Here is a 17081-nt window from a genome sequence, read left to right as displayed (position 1 = left end):
CAAACTCCTAGAGCTTGGTATGAAAGACTTCATAGCTACTTGATAAAAATTGGTTTTCAAAGAATAAATGATAACAATAGTCTGTATATCAAAAAAGGACCAGACAAGAAGATTGTGTTGGCAGAAATCTTTGTGGCTGACACTTTATTTATAGGAAATGTGACTTGTTCAAGGAATTTTTAGAAGAGATGAGTAAAGAATTTAAGATGTCTATGTTTGGAGAGATAAAATTATTTGTTGGATTACAGGTCTAGTAGAAGAAAGATGGTATCTACATTACTCAATCCAAATAAATCAAGGAGATACTAAAGAAGTTTGGAATGGAAAATTCAAGACCAGTTGGAACACCTTTGTCTGTTGGAGATAAGCTTTCCAATAATGATGGTTCCAAAGAAGTAGATCAGACCACATACACATCAATGATTGGAAAATTGCAATATGTAGTGCATACAAGGTCTAATATTGCATTAGAAGTTGGTATGGTGGAAATATTCTCAAAAAATCCTAAAGAAAATTACATGATGGAAATCAAGAGAATCGTGAGGTATCTGAAAGGTACTAAAGAATATGGTTTATGGTACAAAAAAGGAGGTAATTTGGATTTGAAAGCATTCATAGATGTTGATTGGGTAGGAAGTGTTGATGATAGAAAAAGCACCAATGGTGGAGCATTCTTCTTGGTAAAAGACTAGTGTCTTGGACAAGCAAGAAGTAGAATTGTATTTCTCAGTCCATAGTAGAGGTAGAATATGTGGCAGCAACAATTAATTGTTCAAATGTTATTTGGTTCAAACAACTGTTGGCAGGTATGAAGATAGAAATCAAGGATCCAATGATTATCTTTCATGATAACACCAGTACAATTAAAATATCAAAGAATCCTTTAATGCATACCAAAACCAAGAACATTGCTTTAAAATATCATTTTTTGAGAGAATTGGTACAAGATAAAGAGGTAAATTTGGAATATGTGAATACTAAAGAGAAAATTGTAGATATATTCACTAAGCCATTACTTAAGGATGCATTTTTGTATCTAAGAGGTAAGTTAGGGGTCATTCTCCTATCCAAAGCTCACTAAATGAAGATTAGTGATGCATCAACCAAAGCATGTTAAAGATCAGTCAGTTGATGCAGTATTGACAAGGGCACATTGCAAATGAATTAGTACATAAGGTATATTGATATTCACTAAATATTATCTTTGGCATGGGACATCAAAGAGGGAGAAGATTGTTGTCATATCTCATAGAAATTTTATCACTTCAAGAGATGACAAAGAGGGAGATGTCAAAGGGGAAGAACTTGGTCTAATAAATTAAAAATAGAGTTTTGCTGACAAAGGGAGTTCACACTGATAGAGAGAGTTCTCATGGATGAGAATCAGAATTAAACTAAGGATATGTTTCTTACTTTATTCTTTCTCTAAAATTTCATTGCATTATGTCATGTTGTATTGCCATCAATGCCAAAGAGGGAGATTGTTGGAAACAATTGATTAATTGTGTATTGTCTTTGATGTTACACAAAATGCCATATCATTGCCAGTCAATGTATGCTAAGCTCACTTAGATGATGAAGATAGTTTCCTGTGTCTGTCGAACATTCTAGAGTTTGCCTAGTTCAGAAGACAGTGTCTATCGAGTTCACTCGGTCGTCAAAGGAAAGTTTGTAGAAGTTGAGTGTTAACCGAGCTCACTCAGCTAATGAAGGAAATGTTGGATGGAAACAGTGTTAACCAAGCTCACTCGATTACCAAAGGAACTTTTTGAATATGCAACATTAACCGAGTTCACTTAGTTAACACAAGAAAATTGCTTTGAGTTAGTATCTATCGAGCAAGGTCAGCTAACGAAGAATTTTCTTGTTTTGGCATATTGAGTTCAATTGATTTGTTTGTTGGTTCTAGCTGACTGAGAAGATGAATATTAATTATTCTAAGTTGTATTCAAGATAACTTGACAATGTGTAAGATATAAAGATAAGGTCAAGTTGAAGATTGAATGTGTGGAACATGATAGAAGATTTGATGATGCTTAGAGGAAGCAAATTAGAAGGAAAAGAATAATATCCTTGTTGAGTTGCAAAGATACATTTGATAAAAAAGGATCAAGTATACAAGCTAGAATTGAGATCTGTAATCAGCAATTTAGTTGCATCAAAAATTAGGTCATCTCATTGTTACCTTCTAACCATTGTAGCAGTGATCTAAATCTCTTAATAGAGTTGGCTTAATAGTTATTTGTAAATCCTCTAACAAGCTGGCATTTCTAGATTGAGTTGGATTAAATCCTCTAATAGCATCACACCTAACAATGTGTTTTGTAACCTTTAACAAGGTTGGCTCCTAACGAGGCTCACTTTAGAAAAGTAAAAATTAGTAACTAGTTGCAATTGGTGGTTTTTTCCAAATTGGGTTTCCACGTTAAATCTTGGTGCCAATTGTGTTCATGTTATTTCTTTTATGTGTATGCAACTAAGTTAAAGAAATATTAATCACAGATAATATTTTAAGATTTTTATGATAAGCATTTATTTCAATGTTTACCAAGTTACAACATTTACTAGTGTAAACTAAGTGCATGTGTGTTTGTCGAGTTGCATTAGAATATAGTTTAAATAGAGTTTTGATTTGTATTGACATCTAAGAGATATGGGATTTATTTTTGTGGTGACTAATTTGCCCCTCCCCTCTCAATTACTCCTCTTATATTTCCAACAGAATGTCCCAAACCTTAGCTTCCAATTCCAACCTTTTATTTTTCTCTATGTCTAGGCTAGCCTACAATTCCCTCACCATTACTTTTAGAAAATTTACCTCATTATATATTTAGGTATCAACCAAGACATAAATATCAGCCCACATTTTATCTTTGTGAAGAAATTCAAGATTTTCCTCACATTCCTCCCAACCATATTTTCAAGTTCATCAATAAGATAGTTGCCATGTTCCTTACCTTGCTCTGTATTAATTTCTTCAATCCTAGTATCTTATGATATTCGAGTTATTATATACTATTTGATTTAAAAATTAAATTATTAAAACATGATGATATTTAATTAATTTGGAAATTAATTAAATATATACTTTAACTTTATTTAAAGACTTAATTTAAAACTCTAATTTAGAATATTGGATAAAGAGAACTACAATATTAAAGAGTGAATATTGATTTATTATAATTATTAAATTAATAATAATTAACTTAGAGTTGCATTTAAATATTGGGATTTAATTATTATTATTAATTAAAATAATAAATCATGATTCTAAAAGTGTCATGCAAAATAAATAAAGTGGAGAAAGGAAAGAAAATAATATTTTAATTTAAAAGTGCATTGAGTGTTCATGAAAAGAAAATTATTTTTGATAAGTAAGAGGCCACGAGGCTCAAGATTATGTTTAGATTAAAAAACCATCTCAATTAGGCACCAAAAATTAGATATGGATAGGTATCTTTGTTGGAAAAATGTTCAGTGCTCCCCTAGGGATTTGTGACAAGGGCTTAACCTTCTCATGTGTACTATTTAAGTTGAGTGGTTGTATTGGGCATTATTAGATTGATCTTTTGGTGCAACGAAAACCTAATGTAACCCAAACCCTTCAAAGAATAAATCAGAAAATGAGACAACATAGAAGTTTTAGAAGACCATAATTCTTCATTAAAACTTTCACAACTCTACTCTACCTCTACAATGAAAGACAATAATTACTTATCAAAATTCTAAAAATTACCATATTTGGCAGATTTTTGAGAAAAATAGATTTTTCCATTTTTGATCATTTTCAAAATCCATCTTACGAATCCTAATTTTTTCCAAGAAAAGCCCCCAACTAAGGCAGGATAAATTTCCAACTAATCAATAAAATCAAAAATATGATTTCAGATTTATTACAAAAACAACTTTCTAAAAAACCTAGAAAAAATATGAAAAGCCAAATTTGGAGGTCAAGATGATATTTCAAGCTCCAAAAAAATGTTGAAACAATCACCTATTGAGTTGATCTCATTGGCAATCCAAATAACTCCTCCTCAGGCAACTGCCTATAAAATTTTAGCCAAAACCCACATCTGAGTCAAAAGTTATGACCCCCGGAAGTAAATCTTGAGCAAAACCCACATTTGGGTCAAACAACTTTGACCCTCAGATGCCCCTGCATCAAAACTTAGCTCTAAAATGTTGTTTCAGAGCTTGTCATAAGTTTGGATCCTCAGACCCTCAGGTAATGTTGAGGGGGAGATTGTTGGAAAAATGTTCAGCGCTCCCCTTGTGATTTGTGACAAGGGTTTAACCACTTCATGTGTACAATAAGTTAAGTGGTTGCATCATGCATTAATATAATAGTCTTTTGGTACAACATCAACCCCACTCTAACAATCCTTGGTGTATCCCTTACATAAATATCTCAGAGTAATTTAAACAATTTTAGAGCCTTTTTTTATTTCTAAATTTATATATTTGCTCTTGTTAATCCCTTATGAATATAACCTGAAAATTAAACTTGGCTATGATCAAGTTGTTAGAACGAAATAAAGTATGCTACATAATCAAAATGAAACTCATATCTATTTAACTTTAATTTTAAAATCCAATAGTATATAAGAAAAAGTTTTGAATAACATAAAATATATATCTTGTTAACATTAAACTTTGATGATATTAGCTAAATTGATCAATCATACAACTTGCACATAGACATAAATGTGCATGAAAAGATTTATCAAATTAAACTTTATTAAATATTTAATTTAAAAATAAGTAACTTTTTATTAAATTAAAAACTAAGAAACTCTAGTTAGGGTTAGGAATCTTTATTAGAGGTTGTTTTGTCATTTTAGAGAGAGATAGGTTTCAAGAGAGCAATTGAGGGGAGCAAAGTTAAAGAATTTCTTGAAAGATTATGAGTACTCTGGATCACACATTTTGGACTTGTGTTTTCTTGGAAATTTTATTGGTAGATTTGAGGTGGGGTTTGAGAACCTTGCAAATATTTCCTTTAAAAAGATAGTCTTCTTCGTGTCTATGAGGTTGTGTTGTACTAATTGTTAAAATTAATGAATGGTTTTTATTTGTAAAATTTAAAAGAGAAATTACTATTGGGTTATATTATTTTTTGAAAAATTAGAAGAAAGAAAAGAATTTTTCTTGTGTAAATTTTTTTTATAAAACTTAAATCTATAAACCCTTGTTTTAAAATTAGCAAAACCATGTTGAATGAAACCTGTCAAAACCCTAGGTTATTCTTGAGAAAAATTGCATGCAAAATAATTAGAAACTATAATACTCATCTGATTTAGAATTTGATTAAATATCTTTGTAAATAATTTATAAAATCAAAATAAATTAAAAATCAAAGATAATTTAGACATTATTATACAAATTAGAAGTTAAATCTAATGTCTAGAAAAAAAATTGAGAAAATTATATGTGAAAATATATTTACATATTTTATAAATAAAAAAGAATATTGCATGAAAAGAATTATTTTAAAAATATATATATAAAAATCAATGCAGTTATGCATGTAAAGGATATTTATGCATGTGAAAATGACTAAATGCATGTTAGAAAAAATCATTTAATAATCTTGCATGTTTAAGAGTAAATAGACATGTGAAAATAATGCATGCAAGCTTATATATACACACACACACACATACACACACATATGTGTGTATATATATACATATACATATATATACATATATACATGTGTGTGTGTGCATATATATATATATATATATATATATATATATATATATATTTATTTATTTATTTATTTATTTATTTATTTATTTATGCATTCTAAATTATATATATATATATATATATATATATATATATATATATATATATATATATATATATTTCAGATTTTATTAGAAAATAATTATATATATAATTATTTATTTATTCTAAAACTTAAATAAGTAATTAAATATTTATTTTATTGGTGAGTTTTTTTTCAAAAATACTTTTATTTATACAACTAAGTATAGTTAACTCTTGGTAGAATAAAATCTTATTAGATGTTTATAATGCAAGTGTAGTTTAAGGTAATAAATATTTAATTACGATTTAGTTATGTGTTAAGTGAAGTTAAATAATGGAGTCAACTATATAACAATTTATTTATGGTTAGTAGCTATAATAGGTGGAATTATATATAATTTAATTATAATTATAATTTAAGTTTCAAGCTATTTATAATTGAGCTATGAGCTCAATAGAAATTAAATATTAATACTTCAGACTTATATAGAAGTTAAAGTAATACTCTAAGAATAATATCGATATTAATATTTAATCTAATTCTTTATGTTTTTAACTAAGTCATTTATAATATAATATCATTTAAACCAATAACATGATAATATATTATAGTGAAAATCGATCAAATGTTAATGTAGTTAATATTTAATTAAGAGATTTTTGAGTTGAATATTAAATTATTCAATACAATATAGGAAATAATATCATTATCATATTGACTAATCGTAGTGATTTAATAAATATGAAGAGTTTATTTACACTTATATCATAGGAATTCATGCATGTTTTTGAACATAGACTCTTATGGAAAAATTGAACTTTAGAATATAAATTAATTTTGTTGCAAAACTAAACTTGTACTATTATTGTGTTTTTTAATATGTTTTTTTTGTATTTACTTTTATGATATTTTGGGGTTTATGTAGTTAACCAATTAGTATTGAACATTAGAGGCTATGGGATTCTATTTTCTATGTGAAATTATATAACCATTTTTTATGTCTCAATTAGTTTGTATATGGTTTGGAGTGTAAGTAAACTAATCCTTCTTGTTTAGATCATTATATCTTTTAACCAAAATGGGTGACAACCATTATTTTACTAAGTCTAATTTGTTTGGTTACCTTCTGTTATCATTTATGTTGATGTATATTCTGGATGGTTGTGTTGTGTATTATGTCACTTCCTATTATTTGGCATGATCATCTTTATGTGTGATGTACTCTATGATAGAAGTGAATGTTATTGATATTGGTTTCTTCTTGTTCTCGTAATTTCATGAGACTTTATGGTTTGTTACTATGATTATGAGATATCCATTAGGGGTGGATAATTCTATGAGATGTTATATTGTAATGAACAATGAATCCTTGTGTGGATGTGATATTCTTTCTTATGCTCCATTAATTTACTCTGATAACTTTCATGATTATATTTTATGAGACTTCTTTTGGTATTATTTGGATTATTTTGAAAGGATCATTAGGGTAGTTTATCTAGGTATATAGGGAGGAAGTGGATTGCAATGGGGGGTTGAGCCCTACATGGTTGTTAGGGTAACTTGTAAGTATCTTAATTAAGTGATAACACTACACATTAAATGAGGGGTTTTTTAATGAATTAAAAAGATTAAGTGTTCCTCACCCATGCCTTGAGCACTAGTACAAGATAGAATGGGAGTGGGAGAATATGCTTGATTGTGATCTTGCATACTTTGTTTCCTTATCTATATGAAAGGATTACTAATGCTTCATAGAGTTGCTAGGGGGAAAGGTCCAGAGAGACTGCTAGGGCAACCTTAGATTTGACTCATGTGATAACAGTTTCCCATATGCATCTTAGGTTTCGTATTTATATTTTTGTTTTGGCTTTCCTCTAGCATCATATTTTTTAATGAGTAGTACCACCTGTTGTGGAGAGCTTTCAAGATCCTTGCCTAGGATTTGTGTTGTTCATTGTGTGATTTGATTACCCATGTGTAGATCACACTTTATCTACCATGCATGGTGATGTAAGGGTATCTGAGGTTCCTAAAGACTTGAATGAATGGGCTTGGTGGGCATGTAATGCAGGGGCATCTGAGGTTCTCAGTGATCTCTATGGTGTTTCTCGATTGGAGGCTTGACCGAATGGGCTTGGTGGATAAGCTTGGTGCTTGGTTGAAGAAGAAGGAATGGTTCTTGGTCATTGTTGGGTAAAGTTTCGGCCAACGAGCTTGGTCATTGAAGGGGCTTGGTCATTGTTGGAACTCAACATCTTCTATTACTATGCACCTGTTGTTCTCAACAAGTATGGGTTTCTTAGCATATGTTGGTTTCTCAGCAATGCTTGGGATTTGGCTAACACTTGGTAGTGTGTTGGTGCCGACTGGAATTCTTGCAAATTTTCATGATCATGTTAAAGCATTTAATGCATGTCGCATGTGATCATGACATGGATCGATCTGGGAGTTTGTGTAGACCTATTTGGGTCTTGGTTGTCTCTCCTATGTGCATTTAATTTGTGTTGTAAGCCTTCTAAGGCATTTTTGATATTTAATATCTATTGGAGGCTAAATTGTATCTCAACATATATTTAATGTTAGGATTTAATTTAATTTATAATGAATTGGGTGTATGCAAGAAAACCTAACCTATCAGGAGAACACATAAACAAGAAAAGTTAGTTGTACATGTATATCAAATATTTCAAAGTAAATCCAAATGCAACTAATCCTATACTTGTTTTACAACTTAATACAACTAAAAAGAAAGAGTCATTATGCAACCTCAGAGCGGTCAACAAAGGCGACCACAAGAGGCATTGTTCATGTGCTCAATAGTGAGGGATGTGGATGTGTTCTCCCAAACAAAACTATTAAATGAATCCCATGATGATTCAAAATGAAATAAAAGATGTATGAAACTAACTAGATGTGAAGAGAATGCTTCAAACAATGGTTATGGATACAACCATGCTCAAAGCATTCAAGGATGGTGAATATGGATGCAAGAAAATAAAATAAGTTAACCATGCAACAAAATGAAATTAGCAATTACCAAAGGTTGGCAAAAATGCATAAAAACTACTAAGAGCTCTAGAATTACCCTAGCATGATAATAGTGAAAATGAGGGAGATGAAGAATGCTTGAGACTATTTGAAGATTGGCAAGATTGAAAGATCGGTTTGATGATGATATGATACATTCATGACTGAGTTTGTCATTGATGTCAACATAGCATGTTTGATGTCTTATGTGGTATCTGACAAAAGAACAACAAAAAGATTAAGTTGGTACAGATGGCTAGTTGAGCATAATACCCACCTAAGGTTATGGGAGATACTTCTAAGTATTTGGTATATGTAGTTAACATTGGAAGTAGAAAGGAAAAGTCTAGAAGAAGTTATGTAAGTTTTGGTGGTGTTTTTTTTGAGATAGAGTTTACATAGGCATGTTCTGGTAAACTTGTTATATCTCCTAGCAGAATTGATATCTTAATGATCAAGGTTGGGGATATGAAAAAGACATGTTGAGGATGGTGTGGCTAAGCTCACTTGTCATAATATTGCATGTACAGAAAGATATTCAAGTTGCAAGGCAGAAGATTAAGGTTATCGCTAAATATAACGTGTTCTTAGTGTGGTCCTATAATAATTAATTGAGAAGGACTAATAACTGACTCAAGGAATTTTTTTATGGATTTAGTATAAAGGAAGGACATTTTTCTTTATCATGATATGTGTGGATATGGATGAATGCAAATTGTGAATGTTTGGAAAGCAACAGAGAGCACAGAATGTGAAGTTGAGTAGAGCAATGTTGAAGTGAAGGAAACTTCATTGCCAAGGTTTTGCTGAGTAATCCGAGGTTTGATATTTGGCTCTAAATTTTGTGACCTAATCTACAAAGTCTAACAATGATTGGTCTAGTTGATAGGATAGAGGAAAGAATGTAGGAAAGAAGAAGATACCAGTAAATTACTTGTTTGAGTAGTGAGCTCTTCTTATAGTTGAAATTGCATGTTTGGGCAGTGGGCTCTTCTTGCATACATTGTACCACAACTCCTAACAGGGTTGGCACAACTCCTAACAATGTTGGAATCTCCTAATAGGGATTCAAAGTCTCCTAATAGGGACTCATTGTACTAAATTTTGTAATAGAATCCTAATAGGGTTTATTCTCTAACAAGGAATATTTATATTAGTACATCTTGTGGGCATCATTCCCACCAGGGTTTTCCTAGTCAACATATCTAGTGTAATTGTCTATGTGCATTTTTTTATGGTTTCTATTTACTTTGATTGAATGGTTAAGTTTTCTTAAAGAAGATAAATGTTTTAATTATTGGATAATTTATTCACCCCCGCCTTCCTTAGTTTTCTTGGTGGACTATTGTTTCTAACAATTGGTATCAAAGCATAAGGTCCTTGAAGGATAAGCTTAATAGCTTTGGGAGATCAATGGCAAGAAAAGATAGTCCTAAGTCAAATAGTGGAAATTTTGACACAGAAGCTCTTGGTGAGTTATCCGAAGAGCACATGAAGATCAAGGAACGTATTGTTCTGGTTATGAAAAGAGAAAAAGAAGGTATGGAAAAATTTTCTTGTTGGATATGTAATGAGTTTGTTCATTATGCATTTACATGCCTTAAGAGATTGAGGAAATCTAGAAAGAATTCAATTTCTGATGAAGATGAGGAATTTAAAGAAAGTATGGAAAGATTCTTAAATGATTGTGATAAAGATAATGAGCTTGAATTGGTTAAGGAAAAGGAAGTATTAGAAGAGATGGCTTTGGTAACTATTGTTGATCAAGAGGCTAACCATGAAAATTTGGAAGTTATCATTTAAAATGATTTACAAAATGGGAATCAGATTGAAGAGTAGAGATCTGATCCTAGAGCAGAAGAAAGAGTTGAGTTGAAGACCCCCGAATAGAATGGCATTGTAGAGAGAAGCAACAAGTCTGTAACAGAAGCAGCTAGAGCTATGTTAGCAAAAAATGATGTATCCAAGATATTTTGGAGAGAAGTAGTGAATACAGTAGTCTACACTATGAATAGAGTTCAAGTCAGAAAGGATACAAACAAGACACCTTATGAATTATGGTTTGGTCACTCACCTATAGTCAAGTACTTTAGAATATTTGGAAGTAAGTGTTACATAAAGAGAGATGATTGCATTCGTAAGTTTGATGCCAAAAGTGATGAAGGTATGTTTCTTGGTTATTCATTGAAAAGAAAAGCTTATAGGTGTTATAACCAGAGATAAGACTATTGTGGAAAGTGCTAATGTGAGAATTGATGAGAAATTTAGAGTAAAAGAGAGAATGGTTGATTACAATTTAGATGATGATGTTGTTGTTGCTAAGCCAAGGAATGATGATGTATTTCTTGAGACTAACAATGATTTGTAGAATGAAGGAGAGAAAAGGAAGGAACAAAGCTTGGAACCTTTAGTAGAGCCAAGAGTTGAGATAACAACTCCTACTTCGGGAAAGAACATGATAAAGAATCACCCATCCGAATAGATCATCGGAAGCAAAGACAAAGGTGTGATGACAAGAAGTAGAGTTAATGAAGAACTATGCTTGATATCTCAAGTTGAACTAAAGAATGTAGATGAAGCATGTAAAGATGAATATTGGAAGCAAGGTATGAAAGAGGAATTGGATTAGATAGTTAAGAATGAGACATGGGAATTGGTCCCTAGTCCAGTAGATAAGAATGTGATAGGAACCAAATGGGTATTTAGGAACAAGATGAATGAGCAAGGTGAAGTTGTAAGAAACAAAGCAAGATTGGTATGTAAAGGTTACTCACAACAAGAAGGAATAGACTATGAGGAGAATTATGCTCCAATGGCTAGAATAGAAGCTGTAAGATTATTCTTAGCCTATGTAGCATAGAATAAATTCAAAGTATATCAGATGGATGTCAAGTTAGCATTTCTAAATGGAGAACTTGAAGAAGAGGTATACATTGAGAAGCCTAAACGATGTCCCTTGATAGATGACAAGGACATAATATGCAGACTGAGGAAAGCATTTTATAGATTGAAGTAAGAACCCAGAACCTGGTATGCAAGGTTGGAAAAGCATTTGACAAAGCTTAGATATAACAAAGGTATGACAGATAGTAATATGTATTGGAAAGAAATTGATGATGGTTTGATGATCTTGGTAATATTTGTTGATGGCATTATATTTGGAGGAAATGATGAAGAAAGTAAGAAGTTTGCAAAAGAAATGAATGAAATGAGTATGATAGGAGAGATGAAATATTTTCTAGGATTGTAGATAGTACAGAATAAAGAAGGAATCTTTATTTCTCAAACTAAGTACTTGAAGGATTTGTTGAAAAGATTTGGTTTGGAAACATGTAAACCTATTGGAACACCTATGGTAACTGGACACAAGTTATCTACTAAGGATGAGACACCTATTGTTGAGCAGAAGAAGTATAGATCTATGATCAGAGGTTTGCAATATCTGACTCACAGAAGGTTGGATATAGCAAATGCAATTGAAATTGTTGCAAGATTCTAGGCTGATCCCAAAGAAGCACATTATGCAGTAGTGAAAAGGATATTTAGATATCTAAAAGGAACTTCAAAATTTGGATTATGGGATGAAAAATCTAACGATTTTACTCTAAGTTCTTATATTGATGCAAATTGGGTAGGTAGTATGGATGACAGAAAGAGCACCAGGGGAGGAGCTTTCTTCATTGGAAAAAGATTAGTTTCTTGGATAAGCAAGAAGCAGGATTGTAAATCTCAAAGTACAGTAGAAGTAGAGTATGTTGCAATAGCAAATCATTACTATCAAGTAATTTGGATGAAGCAAATGTTGAAGGATATAAGGATAGAAATCAATGAACCTGTTGTTATACATTGTGACAACATAAGCATGGTAAATATGTCTAGGAATCGAGTATTGCATTCGAGGATGAAACACATTTCTATTAAGTATTATATGTTGAGAGAAAAAGTTGTAGAAAAGGAAATTAGATTGGAGTATGTGAGCACTAAAGAGAAGATTGCAGATAAATTCACTAAGCCACTTCCCAAAAAGACTTTTGAATATTTGTGAGGTATGCTTGGGGTTATGCCCCCCTACATCAGACTAAGAAGATGCAAGAGTGGATCAGTCCAGGGTAACAGAGCACCATTTTTTTTCTAGACTGGATGTTGATACTTCCTATATGGGGGAGTATCTGTGATGGACAGATTCATTTAGGACTCTTATTGATGTTTTTGATGATGTTTTGAATAGTGTCTTTTGACACTCAAGCTGAACAAGTATCATTTGTTGCAAAGATCTTGGTTGCAAAAACCTTTGACATTGATGTCAATGGGGGAGAAGTGTGGCATGAAAAACATTATACTATGGGGAGAAGTATTGAAGGAAGATGTTGGGCATAAGCACAATTTTTGAAATAACAATTTGGAATAGAGTACATTGAGGTACATCAATGGGGGAGTATGATTGATGAAGAGGATTTGAAGACTGTTTATCTTTTGTTGGTATTCTTGGAACTAGATGTTTTTCATCTATGTTTCCATCAATGTCAAAGAGGGATATTGTTGGAAGATTGGAAAGATTGGAAGATTAGTTTGATGATGATATGTTACATTCATGATTGAGTTTGGCATTGATGTCAACATAGCATGTTTGATGTCTTCTGTGGTATCTAACAGAAGAACAATGGAAAGATTACGTTGGTACAAATGGCTACTTGAGCATAATAACCACCTGAAGTTATGAAAGATACTTCTAAGTATCTGGTATATGTAGTTAAAGTTGGAAGCATAAAGGATAAGTCTAGAAGAAGTTATGTAAGTTTTTGTGATGTATGTTCTAAGATAGAGTTTGCAGAGGCATGTTCTAGTAAACTTGTTATATCTCCTAGCAGAATTAATATCTTAATGATCGAGGTTGAGGACATGAAGAAGACATGTTGAGGATGATGTGGCTAAGCTTTCTTGTTGTAATATTACATGTACGAAAAGATATTCAAGTTGCAAGGTAGAAGATTAAGGTTATCGCTAAATGTAATGTGTTCTTAGTGTGGTCCTATAATAATTAATTGAGAAGGACTAACAGCTGACTCAGGGAATTTTTTTATGGACTCGGTATAAAGGAAGGACATTTTCCTTTATCATGATATGTTTGGATATGGATGAATGCAAATTGTGAATGTTCAAAAAGTAGCAAAGAGTACAAAATGTGAAGTTGAGCAAAGCAGTGCAAAAGTGAAGGAAACTTCATTACCAAGGTTTGCTGAGTGATTTGAGGTTTGATATTTGGATCCAAAGCTCATGACCTAGTATACAAGGTATGACAGTGATTGGTCTCATTGATAGGATAGAGGATAGAAGACAATACCAGTAAATTACTTGTTTGAGCAGTGAGCTCTTCTTATAGTTGAAATTACATGTTTTGGAAGTGGGCTCTTCTTGCATACATTGTACCACAACTCCTAACAGGGATTCAAAGTCTCCTAACAGGGACTCATTGTACTAAATGTTGTAACAAACTCCTAACAAGGCCTATCCTCTAATAAGGAATATTTATATTAGTACATCATCTTGTAGGCATCATTCCCACTAGGGTTTTCCCTCTGATCAAGGGTTTCCCTAGTCAACATATCTAGTGTAATTATCTATATGCATCTCTGTATGGTTTTTGTTTACTTTGATTGAATGGTTAAGTTTGTTTAAAGAAGATAAATGTTTTAATTATTTGATAGATGATTCACCCCCTATCCTCTCAGTTATCTTGGTGGACTATTGTTTCTAACAAAGACAAGGGCTCTATTTATAGGTTTGAGAGAGGCCTTGGGGGGGTGGCATCTATGTGGCATCCACAGAGATGCCACAAGGGAGAGACATGGGCTAAGGAGAGAAGCCATGCAAAATGCAACATAATCCTTTTTTATGATAGAGATCACTCAAGGTTTGCTTGCACATGTGTGAGTAACCTTGAAGAAAGGAAAGGGGGATGAGTGTGTAAGAGTGTAAGAGACTTTTGGATACAATAATAAAAGCAAGGATTTCTTGGATTTTGAGTTGCTCACACATGTGTGAGCAAACACTTAGGGACTAAAAAGTGTTTAGGATAATTAAGTGGGATTAACTAGTGGGTAGACTTAGAAGGATGAGAGTGATGGGTGGTAGACTAGATTTTAGGTGGGATTAAGATTAAATTAAATAAGGTTTAATTTAATCATAGGATTATAGAATTTAATGAAGTGGAGGGAATTAAATAAATTGGAATTTATTTAAAAGGGGATTTATGGAGCACTATGCATTAAATAGATTTAACACATTAGAGGGAATGTATTTAAATTAAATTTAAATACATTAAGGAAGTGAACCTATTTAATTTAATTAATTTAATTAAATAAGTAGAAGAATATGACAAATAATATTAATTAATAAATAATCAATTATAATATCAAGGGAAATATTAAATAAATTAATATAGTGTTTGGGACAATTTTAAGCATTTACACTAGGCCAACTTGTGGCTTAGTTGGGTATAAGTAGAGGGTCTCGTGGAGTCTTTAGCCATTCATTCATTGAGAGGAATGGATCTTGAGTTTAGCATGGAGTAGCTGAAGGGCAATTTTTCTTGTGTTTGTGGACAGAGTGCTGAATGTGAGGCAGTTTACAATAGGATTGTGGTGGAGTTGTGAGTTTATGAATAGGGCTAGTACCTGAGGCTTGAGAACCAGAGGATTGCTTGGTGGACCTGAGGGTATTAGTGTAGATTCTTCTTGGTGTTCTTATCCAGTGCAGATCTAAACTAGCTGAGAGTAGGGTTTGGATTAAATCTTGAAGGATCTTGCAGAACTATTACTTGCTTTATATTTGGTCATAACCAGGAAGCCCTTACAGCTTAGCACATTGTATGTAATTATTTGTTTTATGAATAAAGAGTTGTGATTTGATATTAGATCTTGATTTTTTGTTGCGTTTATGTTATGTAGTTATTTGTTGGGGGCTAGGATATCTCCTTTGGGGATTCTCATGCCTTGCACTACATCACATGGTGGGAGTGGGAGCCTAATTAAGTGACCATGTGGTTGGGAGGCAATGACTTCTTACCATTTGGGTTCCCCCACATATTAACACCAATGTTGGATATTCCAACGATTCATTTGTACCATTATTATTCTTATTCTTATCTTGGAGACTTTTTATTCAAATGTTGTATCTATGTATTAATGTATTTTGTATTTTTAGATCCTATGGGATGATGTATTATATTTTGATGCATTTGTATTTATTATTACATACCCTACAACATGTGCAATGGATTCTATTTGGATGTGCTTCATTATATCAATTGTAATTTATGTTTCTTCTTGTGAGATTATGTATCTATTATTTATATATGATTATGGACATTGTACTTAAGACTAAAACTAATTAAGAAAACCTTCTTAAATGTGGCTCAACATGAAGGAACCCTTGAGGAACTGAATATTGTATTTGTAATTGGTTATGTGCACTTGATGTATATGTGTATATTGTTTCCACATTGTTATCTTACATTGTACAAAAAAAATGTTCAACAAAACATTGTAACATAGTAGGTTAATTTCTCTTAGGTTCCCGAGTGAGGCATTACATTGTAAGGTTTTTCTTTAACTTCATCTATAACTTTCCATTTGTCACTAGCAAACATAAAAAAGGAAAATTGTTGAGGAAAAGGGGTTTTTCTTGGTCTAAGCTCTATTTAGTAATTAACCTTAAAATTTAATTAAAATCACATAAAAGAAAAAGTGTCCTATTAGCAAAAGAGGCTTGATGAGATATTATAACTTCACAAGTGTTGGATTTCTCATGGAGATGCTTACAAGAGTTGTAAATTTTGTCTTTACCTTGGATCTAGGATATGAAGATCATGGATGCCTTCATAAGGACTTCACTCCTTGTCTTATATGCTTGATGCTTGAATGTGAATATATTGTCTTGTACTTGAAGTATTGATTGTGTTATATAAGTCACGAATTAATGTATATTGTGTAAAAATACATTTTTTAATGAATGACATAATTGTCAAAATATACGCAGCCTTCTATATATGATTAAACCCTTAATAATAAATAATGATAATTAATCATTAATGTAAATTAATTTGAAAATAATAATTATATATATATATATATATATTGTAAGGTTCTAAGGTCTACGCACTACCAAAATTCAAAAGATAACACAAATTATCAAAAGTCATTAAGAATAAAATATAAAGGAATATATTTTTACAAAAATTAAGGAACAAATGTAACATAATTATTCAGGCATGATATAT

This window comes from Cupressus sempervirens, chromosome 10 (assembly GCF_028749045.1).
Source record: "Cupressus sempervirens isolate cs-2001-9-10 chromosome 10, ASM2874904v1, whole genome shotgun sequence".
NCBI lineage: Eukaryota > Viridiplantae > Streptophyta > Pinopsida > Cupressales > Cupressaceae > Cupressus > Cupressus sempervirens.
Note: the sequence above shows the minus strand (reverse complement) of the source record.